The sequence below is a fragment of the Schistocerca gregaria genome, unplaced genomic scaffold (assembly GCF_023897955.1).
Source record: "Schistocerca gregaria isolate iqSchGreg1 unplaced genomic scaffold, iqSchGreg1.2 ptg000001l___fragment_3, whole genome shotgun sequence".
NCBI lineage: Eukaryota > Metazoa > Arthropoda > Insecta > Orthoptera > Acrididae > Schistocerca > Schistocerca gregaria.
In genome coordinates this window covers 6,449,067-6,469,423 of record NW_026061699.1, presented here as the reverse complement: position 1 = coordinate 6,469,423, position 20,357 = coordinate 6,449,067, and positions in this window count along the sequence as shown.

Here is a 20,357-nt window from a genome sequence, read left to right as displayed (position 1 = left end):
CAACATGCGCACTTTCCTCCATGGGAGTATTGTCTCAAATACTCAACGCTTTGATCGTTCCCCGGAAGACCAGTAGTAGTTTCCGATGAACATCTGGAGGCATTCTGTAATTTGTGGACTATCAGAGTGTTGATGAAACACAGTATTTGCATCGGGATCGAATACAACAGTCACGATGCGCAATTTCCTTCATGGGAGTAATTCTCAAACAGTCTACGCTTTGATCGTTCCCTGGAAGACCAGTAGTAGTTTCCGATGCACATCTGTAGACATTCTGTAATCTCAGGACTATCAGAGTGTTTGCGAAACACAGAAATTGCATCGGGATTGAATACAACAGTCACCATGCGCACATTCCTCCATAAAAGTAATGTCTTAAACAGTCTACGCTTTGATCGTTCCCTGGAAGACCAATAGTAGTTTCCGATGAACATCTGGTGGCATTCTGTAATATGTGGACTATCAGAGTGTTGATGAAACACAGAAATTGCATCGGGATTGAATACAACAGTCACCATGCGCACTTTCCTCCACGGGAGATATGTCTCAAACAGTCTACGATTTGATCGTTCCCTGGAAGACCAGTAGTAGTTTCCGATGCACATCTGGAGGCTTTCTGTACTCTGTGGACTATCAGAGTATAGATGAAACACAGAAATTGCATCGGGATTGAATACAATAGTCACCATGCGCACTTTCCTCCATGGGAGTATTGTCTCAAATACTCAACGCTTTGATCGTTCCCTGGAAGACCAGTAGTAGTTTCCGATGAACATCTGGAGGCATTCTGTAATTTGTGGACTATCAGAGTGTTGATGAAACACAGTAATTTCATCGGGATTGAATACAACAGTCACCATGCGCACTTTCCTCCATGGGAGTAATGTCTCAAACAATCTACGCTTTGATCGCTCCCTGGAAGACCAGTAGTAGTTTCCGATGCACATCCGGTATCATTCTGTAATCTGTGGACTATCAGAGTGTTGATGAAACACAGAAATTGCATCGGGATTGAATACGACAGTCACCATCCGCACTTTCCTCCATGGGAGTAATGTCTGAAAGAGTCTCTGCTTTGATCGTTCCCTGGAAGACCAGTAGTAGTTTCCGATGCACATCTCGTGGCATTCTGTAATCTGTGGACTATCAGAGTGTTGATGAAACACAGAAAATGCATGGATGGAATACAACAGTCACCATGCGCACTTTCCTCCATGGGAGTAATGTCTCAAGGAGTTTACGCTTTGATCGTTCCCTGGAAGACCAGTAGTAGTTTCCGATGAACATCTGGAGGCATTCTGTAATCTGAGGACTATCAGAGTGTTGATGAAACACAGAAATTGCATCGGGATTGAATACTACGGTCACCATGCGCACTTTCCTCCACGGGAGGTATGTCTCTAACAGTCTACGCTTTGATCGTTCCCTGGAAGACCAGTAGTAGTTTCCGATGCACATCTGGAGGCATTCTGTAATCTGAGGACTATCAGAGTGTTGATGAAACACAGAAATTGCATCGGGATTGAATACAACAGTCACCATGCGCACATTCCTCCATAAAAGTAATGTCTCAATTAGTCTTCGCTTTGATAGTTCCCTGGATGACCAGTAGTAGTTTCCGATGAACATCTGGAGGCATTCTGTAATCTATGGACTATCAGAGTGTTGATGAAACACAGAAATTGCATCGTGACAGAATACAACAGTCACCATGCGCACTTGCCTCCACGGTAGTAATGTCTCAAACAGTCTACGCTTTGATCGTTCCCTGGAAGACCAGTAGTAGTTTCCGATAAACATCTGGTGGCATTCTGTAATCTGTGGCCTATCAGAGTGTTGAAGAAACACAGAAATTGCATCGGGATTGAATACAACAGTCACCATGCGCACTTTCCTCCATGGGAGGAATTCTCTAACAGTCTATGCTTTGATCGTTCCCTGTAAGACCAGTTGTAGTTTCCGATGCACATTTCGAGGCATTCTGTAATCTGTGGCCTATCAGAGTGTTGAAGAAACACAGTAATTGCATCGGGATTGAATACAACAGTCACCATGCGCACTTTCCTCCATGGGAGGAATTCTCTAACAGTCTATGCTTTGATCGTTCCCTGTAAGACCAATAGTAGTTTCCGATGAACATCTCGAGGCATTCTGTAATATGTGGACAATCAGAGTGTTGACGAAAAACACAGAAATTGCATCGGGATTGAATACAACAGTCACCATGCGCACTTCCCTCCACGGGAGTTATGTCTCAAGCTATCTACGATTTGATCGTTCCCTGGAAGACCAGTATTAGTTTCCGATGCACATCCGGTATCATTCTGTAATCTGTGGACTATCAGAGTGTTGATGAAACACAGAAATTGCATCGGGATTGAATACGACAGTCACCATCCGCACTTTCCTCCATGGGAGTAATGTTTGAAAGAGTCTCTGCTTTGATCGGTCCCTGGAAGACCAGTAGTAGTTTCCGATGCACATCTCGTGGCATTCTGTAATCTGTGGACTATCAGAGTGTTGATGAAACACAGAAAATGCAAGGATTGAATACAACAGTCACCATGCGCACTTTCCTCCATGGGAGTAATGTCTCAAGTAGTTTACGCTTTGATCGTTCCCTGGAAGACCAGTAGTAGTTTCCAATGAACATCTGGCGGCATTCTGTAATCATTGGACTACCACAGTGTTGATGAAACACAGAAATTGCACCGGGATTGAATACAACGGTCACCATGCGCACTTTCCTCCACGGGAGGTATGTCTCAAACAGTCTACGCTTTGATCGTTCCCTGGAAGACCAGTAGTAGTTTCCGATGCACATCTGGAGGCATTCTATAATCTGAGGACTATCAGAGTGTTGATGAAACACAGAAATTGCATCGGGATTGAAAACTACAGTCACCATGCGCACTTTCCTCCAAGGGAGGTATGTCTCTAACAGTCTACGCTTTGATCGTTCCCTGGAAGACCAGTAGTAGTTTCCGATGAACATCTGGTGGCATTCTGTAATCTGTGGCCTATCAGAGTGTTGAAGAAACACAGAAATTGCATCGGGATTGAATACAACAGTCACCATGCGCACTTTCCTCCATGGGAGGAATTCTCTAACAGTCTATGCTTTGATCGTTCCTTGTAAGACCAGTGGTAGTTTCCGATGCACATTTCGAGGCATTCTGTAATCTGTGGCCTATCAGAGTGTTGAAGAAACACAGTAATTGCATCGGGATTGAATACAACAGTCACCATGCGCACTTTCCTCCATGGGAGGAATTCTCTAACAGTCTATGCTTTGATCGTTCCCTGTAAGACCAATAGTAGTTTCCGATGAACATCTCGAGGCATTCTGTAATATGTGGACTATCAGAGTGTTGACGAAAAACACAGAAATTTCATCGGGATTGAATACAACAGTCACCATGCGCACTTCCCTCCACGGGAGTTATGTCTCAAGCTATCTACGATTTGATCGTTCCCTGGAAGACCTGTATTAGTTTCTGATGCACATCTGGTGGCATTCTGTAATGTGTAGACTATCAGAGTGTTGATGAAACACAGTAATTCCATCGGGATTGAATACAACAGTCAACATGCGCACTTTCCTCCATGGGAGTATTGTCTCAAATACTCAACGCTTTGATCGTTCCCCGGAAGACCAGTAGTAGTTTCCGATGAACATCTGGAGGCATTCTGTAATTTGTGGACTATCAGAGTGTTGATGAAACACAGTATTTGCATCGGGATCGAATACAACAGTCACGATGCGCAATTTCCTTCATGGGAGTAATTCTCAAACAGTCTACGCTTTGATCGTTCCCTGGAAGACCAGTAGTAGTTTCCGATGCACATCTGTAGACATTCTGTAATCTCAGGACTATCAGAGTGTTTGCGAAACACAGAAATTGCATCGGGATTGAATACAACAGTCACCATGCGCACATTCCTCCATAAAAGTAATGTCTCAAACAGTCTACGCTTTGATCGTTCCCTGGAAGACCAATAGTAGTTTCCGATGAACATCTGGTGGCATTCTGTAATATGTGGACTATCAGAGTGTTGATGAAACACAGAAATTGCATCGGGATTGAATACAACAGTCACCATGCGCACTTTCCTCCACGGGAGATATGTCTCAAACAGTCTACGATTTGATCGTTCCCTGGAAGACCAGTAGTAGTTTCCGATGCACATCTGGAGGCTTTCTGTACTCTGTGGACTATCAGAGTATAGATGAAACACAGAAATTGCATCGGGATTGAATACAATAGTCACCATGCGCACTTTCCTCCATGGGAGTATTGTCTCAAATACTCAACGCTTTGATCGTTCCCTGGAAGACCAGTAGTAGTTTCCGATGAACATCTGGAGGCATTCTGTAATTTGTGGACTATCAGAGTGTTGATGAAACACAGTAATTTCATCGGGATTGAATACAACAGTCACCATGCGCACTTTCCTCCATGGGAGTAATGTCTCAAACAATCTACGCTTTGATCGCTCCCTGGAAGACCAGTAGTAGTTTCCGATGCACATCCGGTATCATTCTGTAATCTGTGGACTATCAGAGTGTTGATGAAACACAGAAATTGCATCGGGATTGAATACGACAGTCACCATCCGCACTTTCCTCCATGGGAGTAATGTCTGAAAGAGTCTCTGCTTTGATCGTTCCCTGGAAGACCAGTAGTAGTTTCCGATGCACATCTCGTGGCATTCTGTAATCTGTGGACTATCAGAGTGTTGATGAAACACAGAAAATGCATGGATGGAATACAACAGTCACCATGCGCACTTTCCTCCATGGGAGTAATGTCTCAAGGAGTTTACGCTTTGATCGTTCCCTGGAAGACCAGTAGTAGTTTCCGATGAACATCTGGAGGCATTCTGTAATCTGAGGACTATCAGAGTGTTGATGAAACACAGAAATTGCATCGGGATTGAATACTACGGTCACCATGCGCACTTTCCTCCACGGGAGGTATGTCTCTAACAGTCTACGCTTTGATCGTTCCCTGGAAGACCAGTAGTAGTTTCCGATGCACATCTGGAGGCATTCTGTAATCTGAGGACTATCAGAGTGTTGATGAAACACAGAAATTGCATCGGGATTGAATACAACAGTCACCATGCGCACATTCCTCCATAAAAGTAATGTCTCAATTAGTCTTCGCTTTGATAGTTCCCTGGATGACCAGTAGTAGTTTCCGATGAACATCTGGAGGCATTCTGTAATCTATGGACTATCAGAGTGTTGATGAAACACAGAAATTGCATCGGGACTGAATACAACAGTCACCATGCGCACTTGCCTCCACGGTAGTAATGTCTCAAACAGTCTACGCTTTGATCGTTCCCTGGAAGACCAGTAGTAGTTTCCGATAAACATCTGGTGGCATTCTGTAATCTGTGGCCTATCAGAGTGTTGAAGAAACACAGAAATTGCATCGGGATTGAATACAACAGTCACCATGCGCACTTTCCTCCATGGGAGGAATTCTCTAACAGTCTATGCTTTGATCGTTCCCTGTAAGACCAGTTGTAGTTTCCGATGCACATTTCGAGGCATTCTGTAATCTGTGGCCTATCAGAGTGTTGAAGAAACACAGTAATTGCATCGGGATTGAATACAACAGTCACCATGCGCACTTTCCTCCATGGGAGGAATTCTCTAACAGTCTATGCTTTGATCGTTCCCTGTAAGACCAATAGTAGTTTCCGATGAACATCTCGAGGCATTCTGTAATATGTGGACTATCAGAGTGTTGACGAAAAACACAGAAATTGCATCGGGATTGAATACAACAGTCACCATGCGCACTTCCCTCCACGGGAATTATGTCTCAAGCTATCTACGATTTGATCGTTCCCTGGAAGACCAGTATTAGTTTCTGATGCACATCTGGTGGCATTCTGTAATGTGTAGACTATCAGAGTGTTGATGAAACACAGTAATTCCATCGGGATTGAATACAACAGTCAACATGCGCACTTTCCTCCATGGAAGTATTGTCTCAAATACTCAACGCTTTGATCGTTCCCCGGAAGACCAGTAGTAGTTTCCGATGAACATCTGGAGGCATTCTGTAATTTGTGGACTATCAGAGTGTTGATGAAACACAGTAATTGCATCGGGATCGAATACAACAGTCACGATGCGCAATTTCCTTCATGGGAGTAATTCTCAAACAGTCTACGCTTTGATCGTTCCCTGGAAGACCAGTAGTAGTTTCCGATGCACATCTGTAGACATTCTGTAATCTCAGGACTATCAGAGTGTTTGCGAAACACAGAAATTGCATCGGGATTGAATACAACAGTCACCATGCGCACATTCCTCCATAAAAGTAATGTCTCAAACAGTCTACGCTTTGATCGTTCCCTGGAAGACCAATAGTAGTTTCCGATGAACATCTGGTGGCATTCTGTAATATGTGGACTATCAGAGTGTTGATGAAACTCAGAAATTGCATCGGGATTGAATACAACAGTCACCATGCGCACTTTCCTCCACGGGAGATATGTCTCAAACAGTCTACGATTTGATCGTTCCCTGGAAGACCAGTAGTAGTTTCCGATGAACATCTGGAGGCATTCTGTAATTTGTGGACTATCAGAGTGTTGATGAAACACAGTAATTGCATCGGGATTGAATACAACAGTCACCATGATCACTTTCCTCCATGGGAGTAATGTCTCAAACAGTCTACACTTTGATCGCTCCCTGGAAGACCAGTAGTAGTTTCCGATGCACATCCGGTATCATTCTGTAATCTGTGGACTATCAGAGTGTTGAAGAAACACAGAAATTGCATCGGGATTGAATACAACTGTCACCATGCGCACTTTCCTCCATGGGAGGAATTCTCTAACAGTCTATGCTTTGATCGTTCCCTGTAAGACCAGTGGTAGTTTCCGATGCACATTTCGAGGCATTCTGCAATCTGTGGCCTATCAGAGTGTTGAAGAAACACAGTAATTGCATCGGGATTGAATACAACAGTCACCATGCGCACTTTCCTCCATGGGAGGAATTCTCTAACAGTCTATGCTTTGATCGTTCCCTGTAAGACCAATAGTAGTTTCCGATGAACATCTCGAGGCATTCTGTAATATGTGGACTATCAGAGTGTTGATGAAACACAGAGATTGCATCGGGATTGAATACAACAGTCACCATGCGCACTTTCCTCCACGGGAGTTATGTCTCAAGCTATCTACGATTTGATCGTTCCCTGGAAGACCAGTATTAGTTTCTGATGCACATCTGGTGGCATTCTGTAATGTGTAGACTATCAGAGTGTTGATGAAACACAGTAATTCCATCGGGATTGAATACAACAGTCAACATGCGCACTTTCCTCCATGGGAGTATTGTCTCAAATACTCAACGCTTTGATCGTTCCCCGGAAGACCAGTAGTAGTTTCCGATGAACATCTGGAGGCATTCTGTAATTTGTGGACTATCAGAGTGTTGATGAAACACAGTAATTGCATCGGGATCGAATACAACAGTCACGATGCGCAATTTCCTTCATGGGAGTAATTCTCAAACAGTCTACGCTTTGATCGTTCCCTGGAAGACCAGTAGTAGTTTCCGATGCACATCTGTAGACATTCTGTAATCTCAGGACTATCAGAGTGTTTGCGAAACACAGAAATTGCATCGGGATTGAATACAACAGTCACCATGCGCACATTCCTCCATAAAAGTAATGTCTCAAACAGTCTACGCTTTGATCGTTCCCTGGAAGACCAATAGTAGTTTCCGATGAACATCTGGTGGCATTCTGTAATATGTGGACTATCAGAGTGTTGATGAAACTCAGAAATTGCATCGGGATTGAATACAACAGTCACCATGCGCACTTTCCTCCACGGGAGATATGTCTCAAACAGTCTACGATTTGATCGTTCCCTGGAAGACCAGTAGTAGTTTCCGATGAACATCTGGAGGCATTCTGTAATTTGTGGACTATCAGAGTGTTGATGAAACACAGTAATTGCATCGGGATTGAATACAACAGTCACCATGATCACTTTCCTCCATGGGAGTAATGTCTCAAACAGTCCACACTTTGATCGCTCCCTGGAAGACCAGTAGTAGTTTCCGATGCACATCCGGTATCATTCTGTAATCTGTGGACTATCAGAGTGTTGAAGAAACACAGAAATTGCATCGGGATTGAATACAACTGTCACCATGCGCACTTTCCTCCATGGGAGGAATTCTCTAACAGTCTATGCTTTGATCGTTCCCTGTAAGACCAGTGGTAGTTTCCGATGCACATTTCGAGGCATTCTGTAATCTGTGGCCTATCAGAGTGTTGAAGAAACACAGTAATTGCATCGGGATTGAATACAACAGTCACCATGCGCACTTTCCTCCATGGGAGGAATTCTCTAACAGTCTATGCTTTGATCGTTCCCTGTAAGACCAATAGTAGTTTCCGATGAACATCTCGAGGCATTCTGTAATATGTGGACTATCAGAGTGTTGATGAAACACAGAGATTGCATCGGGATTGAATACAACAGTCACCATGCGCACTTTCCTCCACGGGAGTTATGTCTCAAGCTATCTACGATTTGATCGTTCCCTGGAAGACCAGTATTAGTTTCTGATGCACATCTGGTGGCATTCTGTAATGTGTAGACTATCAGAGTGTTGATGAAACACAGTAATTCCATCGGGATTGAATACAACAGTCAACATGCGCACTTTCCTCCATGGGAGTATTGTCTCAAATACTCAACGCTTTGATCGTTCCCCGGAAGACCAGTAGTAGTTTCCGATGCACATCTGGAGGCTTTCTGTACTCTGTGGACTATCAGAGTGTAGATGAAACACAGAAATTGCATCGGGATTGAATACAATAGTCACCTTGCGCACTTTCCTCCATGGGAGTATTGTCTCAAATACTCAACGCTTTGATCGTTCCCTGGAAGACCAGTAGTAGTTTCCGATGAACATCTGGAGGCATTCTGTAATTTGTGGACTATCAGAGTGTTGATGAAACACAGTAATTTCATCGGGATTGAATACAACAGTCACCATGCGCACTTTCCTCCATGGGAGTAATGTCTCAAACAGTCTACGCTTTGATCGCTCCCTGGAAGACCAGTAGTAGTTTCCGATGCACATCCGGTATCATTCTGTAATCTGTGGACTATCAGAGTGTTGATGAAACACAGAAATTGCATCGGGATTGAATACGACAGTCACCATCCGCACTTTCCTCCATGGGAGTAATGTCTGAAAGAGTCTCTGCTTTGATCGTTCCCTGGAAGACCAGTAGTAGTTTCCGACGCACATCTCGTAGCATTCTGTAATCTGTGGACTATCAGAGTGTTGATGAAACACAGAAAATGCATGGATTGAATACAACAGTCACCATGCCCACTTTCCTCCATGGGAGTAATGTCTCAAGGAGTTTACGCTTTGATCGTTCCCTGGAAGACCAGTAGTAGTTTCCGATGAACATCTGGCGGCATTCTGTAATCATTGGACTACCACAGTGTTGATGAAACACAGAAATTGCACCGGGATTGAATACAACGGTCACCATGCGCACTTTCCTCCACGGGAGGTATGTCTCAAACAGTCTACGCTTTGATCGTTCCCGGAAGACCAGTAGTAGTTTCCGATGCACATCTGGAGGCATTCTGTAATCTGAGGACTATCAGAGTGTTGATGAAACACAGAAATTGCATCGGGATTGAATACTACAGTCACCATGCGCACTTTCCTCCACGGGAGGTATGTCTCTAACAGTCTACGCTTTGATCGTTCCCTGGAAGACCAGTAGTAGTTTCCGATGCACATCTGGAGGCATTCTGTAATCTGAGGACTATCAGAGTGTTGATGAAACACAGAAATTGCATCGGGATTGAATACAACAGTCACCATGCGCACATTCCTCCATAAAAGTAATGTCTCAATTAGTCTTCGCTTTGATAGTTCCCTGGATGACCAGTAGTAGTTTCCGATGAACATCTGGAGGCATTCTGTAATCTATGGACTATCAGAGTGTTGATGAAACACAGAAATTGCATCGGGACTGAATACAACAGTCACCATGCGCATTTGCCTCCACGGTAGTAATGTCTCAAACAGTCTACGCTTTGATCGTTCCCTGGAAGACCAGTAGTAGTTTCCGATGAACATCTGGTGGCATTCTGTAATCTGTGGCCTATCAGAGTGTTGAAGAAACACAGAAATTGCATCGGGATTGAATACAACAGTCACCATGCGCACTTTCCTCCATGGGAGGAATTCTCTAACAGTCTATGCTTTGATCGTTCCCTGTAAGACCAGTAGTAGTTTCCGATGCACATTTCGAGGCATTCTGTAATCTGTGGCCTATCAGAGTGTTGAAGAAACACAGTAATTGCATCGGGATTGAATACAACAGTCACCATGCGCACTTTCCTCCATGGGAGGAATTCTCTAACAGTCTATGCTTTGATCGTTCCCTGTAAGACCAATAGTAGTTTCCGATGAACATCTCGAGGCATTCTGTAATATGTGGACTATCAGAGTGTTGACGAAAAACACAGAAATTTCATCGGGATTGAATACAACAGTCACCATGCGCACTTCCCTCCACGGGAGTTATGTCTCAAGATATCTACGATTTGATCGTTCCCTGGAAGACCTGTATTAGTTTCTGATGCACATCTGGTGGCATTCTGTAATGTGTAGACTATCAGAGTGTTGATGAAACACAGTAATTCCATCGGGATTGAATACAACAGTCAACATGCGCACTTTCCTCCATGGGAGTATTGTCTCAAATACTCAACGCTTTGATCGTTCCCCGGAAGACCAGTAGTAGTTTCCGATGAACATCTGGAGGCATTCTGTAATTTGTGGACTATCAGAGTGTTGATGAAACACAGTATTTGCATCGGGATCGAATACAACAGTCACGATGCGCAATTTCCTTCATGGGAGTAATTCTCAAACAGTCTACGCTTTGATCGTTCCCTGGAAGACCAGTAGTAGTTTCCGATGCACATCTGTAGACATTCTGTAATCTCAGGACTATCAGAGTGTTTGCGAAACACAGAAATTGCATCGGGATTGAATACAACAGTCACCATGCGCACATTCCTCCATAAAAGTTATGTCTCAAACAGTCTACGCTTTGATCGTTCCCTGGAAGACCAATAGTAGTTTCCGATGAACATCTGGTGGCATTCTGTAATATGTGGACTATCAGAGTGTTGATGAAACACAGAAATTGCATCGGGATTGAATACAACAGTCACCATGCGCACTTTCCTCCACGGGAGATATGTCTCAAACAGTCTACGATTTGATCGTTCCCTGGAAGACCAGTAGTAGTTTCCGATGCACATCTGGAGGCTTTCTGTACTCTGTGGACTATCAGAGTATAGATGAAACACAGAAATTGCATCGGGATTGAATACAATAGTCACCATGCGCACTTTCCTCCATGGGAGTATTGTCTCAAATACTCAACGCTTTGATCGTTCTCTGGAAGACCAGTAGTAATTTCCGATGAACATCTGGAGGCATTCTGTAATTTGTGGACTATCAGAGTGTTGATGAAACACAGTAATTTCATCGGGATTGAATACAACGGTCACCATGCGCACTTTCCTCCATGGGAGTAATGTCTCAAACAATCTACGCTTTGATCGCTCCCTGGAAGACCAGTAGTAGTTTCCGATGCACATTCGGTATCATTCTGTAATCTGTGGACTATCAGAGTGTTGATGAAACACAGAAATTGCATCGGGATTGAATACGACAGTCACCATCCGCACTTTCCTCCATGGGAGTAATGTCTGAAAGAGTCTCTGCTTTGATCGTTCCCTGGAAGACCAGTAGTAGTTTCCGATGCACATCTCGTGGCATTCTGTAATCTGTGGACTATCAGAGTGTTGATGAAACACAGAAAATGCATGGATGGAATACAACAGTCACCATGCGCACTTTCCTCCATGGGAGTAATGTCTCAAGGAGTTTACGCTTTGATCGTTCCCTGGAAGACCAGTAGTAGTTTCCGATGAACATCTGGAGGCATTCTGTAATCTGAGGACTATCAGAGTGTTGATGAAACACAGAAATTGCATCGGGATTGAATACTACAGTCACCATGCGCACTTTCCTCCACGGGAGGTATGTCTCTAACAGTCTACGCTTTGATCGTTCCCTGGAAGACCAGTAGTAGTTTCCGATGCACATCTGGAGGCATTCTGTAATCTGAGGACTATCAGAGTGTTGATGAAACACAGAAATTGCATCGGGATTGAATACAACAGTCACCATGCGCACATTCCTCCATAAAAGTAATGTCTCAATTAGTCTTCGCTTTGATAGTTCCCTGGATGACCAGTAGTAGTTTCCGATGAACATCTGGAGGCATTCTGTAATCTATGGACTATCAGAGTGTTGATGAAACACAGAAATTGCATCGGGACTGAATACAACAGTCACCATGCGCACTTGCCTCCATGGGAGGAATTCTCTAACAGTCTATGCTTTGATCGTTCCCTGTAAGACCAGTTGTAGTTTCCGATGCACATTTCGAGGCATTCTGTAATCTGTGGCCTATCAGAGTGTTGAAGAAACACAGTAATTGCATCGGGATTGAATACAACAGTCACCATGCGCACTTTCCTCCATGGGAGGAATTCTCTAACAGTCTATGCTTTGATCGTTCCCTGTAAGACCAATAGTAGTTTCCGATGAACATCTCGAGGCATTCTGTAATATGTGGACTATCAGAGTGTTGACGAAAAACACAGAAATTGCATCGGGATTGAATACAACAGTCACCATGCGCACTTCCCTCCACGGGAATTATGTCTCAAGCTATCTACGATTTGATCGTTCCCTGGAAGACCAGTATTAGTTTCTGATGCACATCTGGTGGCATTCTGTAATGTGTAGACTATCAGAGTGTTGATGAAACACAGTAATTCCATCGGGATTGAATACAACAGTCAACATGCGCACTTTCCTCCATGGGAGTATTGTCTCAAATACTCAACGCTTTGATCGTTCCCCGGAAGACCAGTAGTAGTTTCCGATGAACATCTGGAGGCATTCTGTAATTTGTGGACTATCAGAGTGTTGATGAAACACAGTAATTGCATCGGAATCGAATACAACAGTCACGATGCGCAATTTCCTTCATGGGAGTAATTCTCAAACAGTCTACGCTTTGATCGTTCCCTGGAAGACCAGTAGTAGTTTCCGATGCACATCTGTAGACATACTGTAATCTCAGGACTATCAGAGTGTTTGCGAAACACAGAAATTGCATCGGGATTGAATACAACAGTCACCATGCGCACATTCCTCCATAAAAGTAATGTCTCAAACAGTCTACGCTTTGATCGTTCCCTGGAAGACCAATAGTAGTTTCCGATGAACATCTGGTGGCATTCTGTAATATGTGGACTATCAGAGTGTTGATGAAACTCAGAAATTGCATCGGGATTGAATACAACAGTCACCATGCGCACTTTCCTCCACGGGAGATATGTCTCAAACAGTCTACGATTTGATCGTTCCCTGGAAGACCAGTAGTAGTTTCCGATGAACATCTGGAGGCATTCTGTAATTTGTGGACTATCAGAGTGTTGATGAAACACAGTAATTGCATCGGGATTGAATACAACAGTCACCATGATCACTTTACTCCATGGGAGTAATGTCTCAAACAGTCTACGCTTTGATCGCTCCCTGGAAGACCAGTAGTAGTTTCCGATGCACATCCGGTATCATTCTGTAATCTGTGGACTATCAGAGTGTTGAAGAAACACAGAAATTGCATCGGGATTGAATACAACTGTCACCATGCGCACTTTCCTCCATGGGAGGAATTCTCTAACAGTCTATGCTTTGATCGTTCCCTGTAAGACCAGTGGTAGTTTCCGATGCACATTTCGAGGCATTCTGTAATCTGTGGCCTATCAGAGTGTTGAAGAAACACAGTAATTGCATCGGGATTGAATACAACAGTCACCATGCGCACTTTCCTCCATGGGAGTTATGTCTCAAGCTATCTACGATTTGATCGTTCCCTGGAAGACCAGTATTAGTTTCTGATGCACATCTGGTGGCATTCTGTAATGTGTAGACTATCAGAGTGTTGATGAAACACAGTAATTCAATCGGGATTGAATACAACAGTCAACATGCGCACTTTCCTCCATGGGAGTATTGTCTCAAATACTCAACGCTTTGATCGTTCCCCGGAAGACCAGTAGTAGTTTCCGATGAACATCTGGAGGCATTCTGTAATTTGTGGACTATCAGAGTGTTGATGAAACACAGTAATTGCATCGGGATCGAATACAACAGTCACGATGCGCAATTTCCTTCATAGGAGTAATTCTCAAACAGTCTACGCTTTGATCGTTCCCTGGAAGACCAGTAGTAGTTTCCGATGCACATCTGTAGACATTCTGTAATCTCAGGAATATCAGAGTGTTTGCGAAACACAGAAATTGCATCGGGATTGAATACAACAGTCACCATGCGCACATTCCTCCATAAAAGTAATGTCTCAAACAGTCTACGCTTTGATCGTTCCCTGGAAGACCAATAGTAGTTTCCGATGAACATCTGGTGGCATTCTGTAATATGTGGACTATCAGAGTGTTGATGAAACTCAGAAATTGCATCGGGATTGAATACAACAGTCACCATGCGCACTTTCCTCAACGGGAGATATGTCTCAAACAGTCTACGATTTGATCGTTCCCTGGAAGACCAGTAGTAGTTTCCGATGAACATCTGGAGGTATTCTGTAATTTGTGGACTATCAGAGTGTTGATGAAACACAGTAATTGCATCGGGATTGAATACAACAGTCACCATGATCACTTTACTCCATGGGAGTAATGTCTCAAACAGTCTACGCTTTGATCGCTCCCTGGAAGACCAGTAGTAGTTTCCGATGCACATCCGGTATCATTCTGTAATCTGTGGACTATCAGAGTGTTGAAGAAACACAGAAATTGCATCGGGATTGAATACAACTGTCACCATGCGCACTTTCCTCCATGGGAGGAATTCTCTAACAGTCTATGCTTTGATCGTTCCCTGTAAGACCAGTGGTAGTTTCCGATGCACATTTCGAGGCATTCTGTAATCTGTGGCCTATCAGAGTGTTGAAGAAACACAGTAATTGCATCGGGATTGAATACAACAGTCACCATGCGCACTTTCCTCCATGGGAGGAATTCTCTAACAGTCTATGCTTTGATCGTTCCCTGTAAGACCAATAGTAGTTTCCGATGAACATCTCGAGGCATTCTGTAATATGTGGACTATCAGAGTGTTGATGAAACACAGAGATTGCATCGGGATTGAATACAACAGTCACCATGCGCACTTTCCTCCACGGGAGTTATGTCTCAAGCTATCTACGATTTGATCGTTCCCTGGAAGACCAGTATTAGTTTCTGATGCACATCTGGTGGCATTCTGTAATGTGTAGACTATCAGAGTGTTGATGAAACACAGTAATTCAATCGGGATTGAATACAACAGTCAACATGCGCACTTTCCTCCATGGGAGTATTGTCTCAAATACTCAACGCTTTGATCGTTCCCCGGAAGACCAGTAGTAGTTTCCGATGAACATCTGGAGGCATTCTGTAATTTGTGGACTATCAGAGTGTTGATGAAACACAGTAATTGCATCGGGATCGAATACAACAGTCACGATGCGCAATTTCCTTCATGGGAGTAATTCTCAAACAGTCTACGCTTTGATCGTTCCCTGGAAGACCAGTAGTAGTTTCCGATGCACATCTGTAGACATTCTGTAATCTCAGGACTATCAGAGTGTTTGCGAAACACAGAAATTGCATCGGGATTGAATACAACAGTCACCATGCGCACATTCCTCCATAAAAGTAATGTCTCAAACAGTCTACGCTTTGATCGTTCCCTGGAAGACCAATAGTAGTTTCCGATGAACATCTGGTGGCATTCTGTAATATGTGGACTATCAGAGTGTTGATGAAACTCAGAAATTGCATCGGGATTGAATACAACAGTCACCATGCGCACTTTCCTCCACGGGAGATATGTCTCAAACAGTCTACGATTTGATCGTTCCCTGGAAGACCAGTAGTAGTTTCCGATGAACATCTGGAGGCATTCTGTAATTTGTGGACTATCAGAGTGTTGATGAAACACAGTAATTGCATCGGGATTGAATACAACTGTCACCATGAGCACTTTCCTCCATGGGAGGAATTCTCTAACAGTCTATGCTTTGATCGTTCCCTGTAAGACCAGTGGTAGTTTCCGATGCACATTTCGAGGCATTCTGTAATCTGTGGCCTATCAGAGTGTTGAAGAAACACAGTAATTGCATCGGGATTGAATACAACAGTCACCATGCGCACTTTCCTCCATGGGAGGAATTCTCTAACAGTCTATGCTTTGATCGTTCCCTGTAAGACCAATAGTAGTTTCCGATGAACATCTCGAGGCATTCTGTAATATGTGGACTATCAGAGTGTTGATGAAACACAGAGATTGCATCGGGATTGAATACAACAGTCACCATGCGCACTTTCCTCCACGGGAGTTATGTCTCAAGCTATCTACGATTTGATCGTTCCCTGGAAGACCAGTATTAGTTTCTGATGCACATCTGGTGGCATTCTGTAATGTGTAGACTATCAGAGTGTTGATGAAACACAGTAATTCCATCGGGATTGAATACAACAGTCAACATGCGCACTTTCCTCCATGGGAGTATTGTCTCAAATACTCAACGCTTTGATCGTTCCCCGGAAGACCAGTAGTAGTTTCCGATGCACATCTGGAGGCTTTCTGTACTCTGTGGACTATCAGAGTGTAGATGAAACACAGAAATTGCATCGGGATTGAATACAATAGTCACCTTGCGCACTTTCCTCCATGGGAGTATTGTCTCAAATACTCAACGCTTTGATCGTTCCCTGGAAGACCAGTAGTAGTTCCTGATGAACATCTGGAGGCATTCTGTAATTTGTGGACTATCAGAGTGTTGATGAAACACAGTAATTTCATCGGGATTGAATACAACAGTCACCATGCGCACTTTCCTCCATGGGAGTAATGTCTCAAACAGTCTACGCTTTGATCGCTCCCTGGAAGACCAGTAGTAGTTTCCGATGCACATCCGGTATCATTCTGTAATCTGTGGACTATCAGAGTGTTGATGAAACACAGAAATTGCATCGGGATTGAATACGACAGTCACCATCCGCACTTTCCTCCATGGGAGTAATGTCTGAAAGAGTCTCTGCTTTGATCGTTCCCTGGAAGACCAGTAGTAGTTTCCGATGCACATCTCGTAGCATTCTGTAATCTGTGGACTATCAGAGTGTTGATGAAACACAGAAAATGCATGGATTGAATACAACAGTCACCATGCCCACTTTCCTCCATGGCAGTAATGTCTCAAGGAGTTTACGCTTTGATCGTTCCCTGGAAGACCTGTAGTAGTTTCCGATGAACATCTGGCGGCATTCTGTAATCATTGGACTACCACAGTGTTGATGAAACACAGAAATTGCACCGGGATTGAATACAACGGTCACCATGCGCACTTTCCTCCACGGGAGGTATGTCTCAAACAGTCTACGCTTTGATCGTTCCCTGGAAGACCAGTAGTAGTTTCCGATGCACATCTGGAGGCATTCTGTAATCTGAGGACTATTAGAGTGTTGATGAAACACAAAAATTGCATCGGGATTGAATACTACAGTCACCATGCGCACTTTCCTCCACGGGAGGTATGTCTCTAACAGTCTACGCTTTGATCGTTCCCTGGAAGACCAGTAGTAGTTTCCGATGCACATCTGGAGGCATTCTGTAATCTGAGGACTATCAGAGTGTTGATGAAACACAGAAATTGCATCGGGATTGAATACAACAGTCACCATGCGCACATTCCTCCATAAAAGTAATGTCTCAATTAGTCTTCGCTTTGATAGTTCCCTGGATGACCAGTAGTAGTTTCCGATGAACATCTGGAGGCATTCTGTAATCTATGGACTATCAGAGTGTTGATGAAACACAGAAATTGCATGGGGACTGAATACAACAGTCACCATGCGCATTTGCCTCCACGGTAGTAATGTCTCAAACAGTCTACGCTTTGATCGTTCCCTGGAAGGCCAGTAGTAGTTTCCGATGAACATCTGGTGGCATTCTGTAATCTGTGGCCTATCAGAGTGTTGAAGAAACACAGAAATTGCATCGGGATTGAATACAACAGTCACCATGCGCACTTTCCTCCATGGGAGGAATTCTCTAACAGTCTATGCTTTGATCGTTCCCTGTAAGACCAGTAGTAGTTTCCGATGCACATTTCGAGGCATTCTGTAATCTGTGGCCTATCAGAGTGTTGAAGAAACACAGTAATTGCATCGGGATTGAATACAACAGTCACCATGCGCACTTTCCTCCATGGGAGGAATTCTCTAACAGTCTATGCTTTGATCGTTCCCTGTAAGAAAAATAGTAGTTTCCGATGAACATCTCGAGGCATTCTGTAATATGTGGACTATCAGAGTGTTGACGAAAAACACAGAAATTGCATCGGGATTGAATACAACAGTCACCATGCGCACTTTCCTCCACTGGAGTTATGTCTCAAGCTATCTACGATTTGATCGTTCCCTGGAAGACCAGTATTAGTTTCTGATGCACATCTGGTGGCATTCTGTAATGTGTAGACTATCAGAGTGTTGATGAAACACAGTAATTCCATCGGGATTGAATACAACGGTCAACATGCGCACTTTCCTCCATGGGAGTATTGTCTCAAATACTCAACGCTTTGATCGTTCCCCGGAAAACCAGTAGTGGTTTCCGATGAACATCTGGAAGCATTCTGTAATTTGTGGACTATCAGAGTGTTGATGAAACACAGTAATTGCATCGGGATCGAATACAACAGTCACGATGCGCAATTTCCTTCATGGGAGTAATTCTCAAACAGTCTACGCTTTGATCGTTCCCTGTAAGACCAGTAGTAGTTTCCGATGCACATCTGTAGACATTCTGTAATCTCAGGACTATCAGAGGGTTTGGGAAACACAGAAATATCATCGGGATTGAATACAACAGTCACCATGCGCACATTCCTCCATAAAAGTAATGTCTCAAACAGTCTACGCTTTGATCGTTCCCTGGAAGACCAATAGTAGTTTCCGATGAACATCTGGAGGCATTCTGTAATCTATGGACTATCAGAGTGTTGATGAAACACAGAAATTGCATCGGGACTGAATACAACAGTCACCATGCGCATTTGCCTCCACGGTAGTAATGTCTCAAACAGTCTACGCTTTGATCGTTCCCTGGAAGACCAGTAGTAGTTTCCGATGCACTTCCGGTACCATTCTGTAATCTGTGGACTATCAGAGTGTTGATGAAACACAGAAAATGCATGGATTGAATACAACAGTCACCATGCGCACTTTCCTCCATGGGAGTAATGTCTCAAGGTGTTTACGCTTTGATCGTTCCCTGGAAGACCAGTAGTAGTTTCCGATGAACATCTGGCGGCATTCTGTAATCATTGGACTACCACAGTGTTGATGAAACACAGAAATTGCACCGGGATTGAATACAACGGTCACCATGCGCACTTTCCTCCACGGGAGGTATGTCTCAAACAGTCTACGCTTTGATCGTTCCCTGTAAGACCAGTAGTTCTTTCCGATGCACATCTGGTGGCATTGTGTAATCTGTGGACTATCAGAGTGTTGATGAAACACAGATATTGCATCGGGATTGAATACAACAGTCACCATGCGCACTTTCCTCCATGGGAGGTATGTCTCAAACAGTCTACGCTTTGATCGTTCCCTGGAAGACCAGTAGTAGTTTCCGATGCACATCTCGAGGCATTCTGTAATCTGTGGACTATTAGAGTGTTGATAAAACACAGAAATTGCATCGGGATTAAATACAACAGTCACCATGCGCACATTCCTCCATAAAAGTAAGTTCTCAAACAGTCTACGCTTTGATCGTCCCCTGGAAGACCAGTAGTAGTTTCCGATGAACATCTGGAGGCATTCTGTAATATGTGGACTATCAGAGTGTTGACGAAAAACACAGAAATTTCATGGGGATTGAATACAACAGTCACCATGCGCACTTTCCTCCACGGGAGTTATGTCTCAAGCTATCTACGATTTGATCGTTCCCTGGAAGACCAGTAGTAGTTTCTGATGCACATCTGGTGGCATTCTGTAATGTGCAGACTATCAGAGTGTTGATGAAACACAGTAATTCCATCGGGATTGAATACAACAGTCAACATGCGCACATTCCTCCATGGGAGTAATGTCTCTAA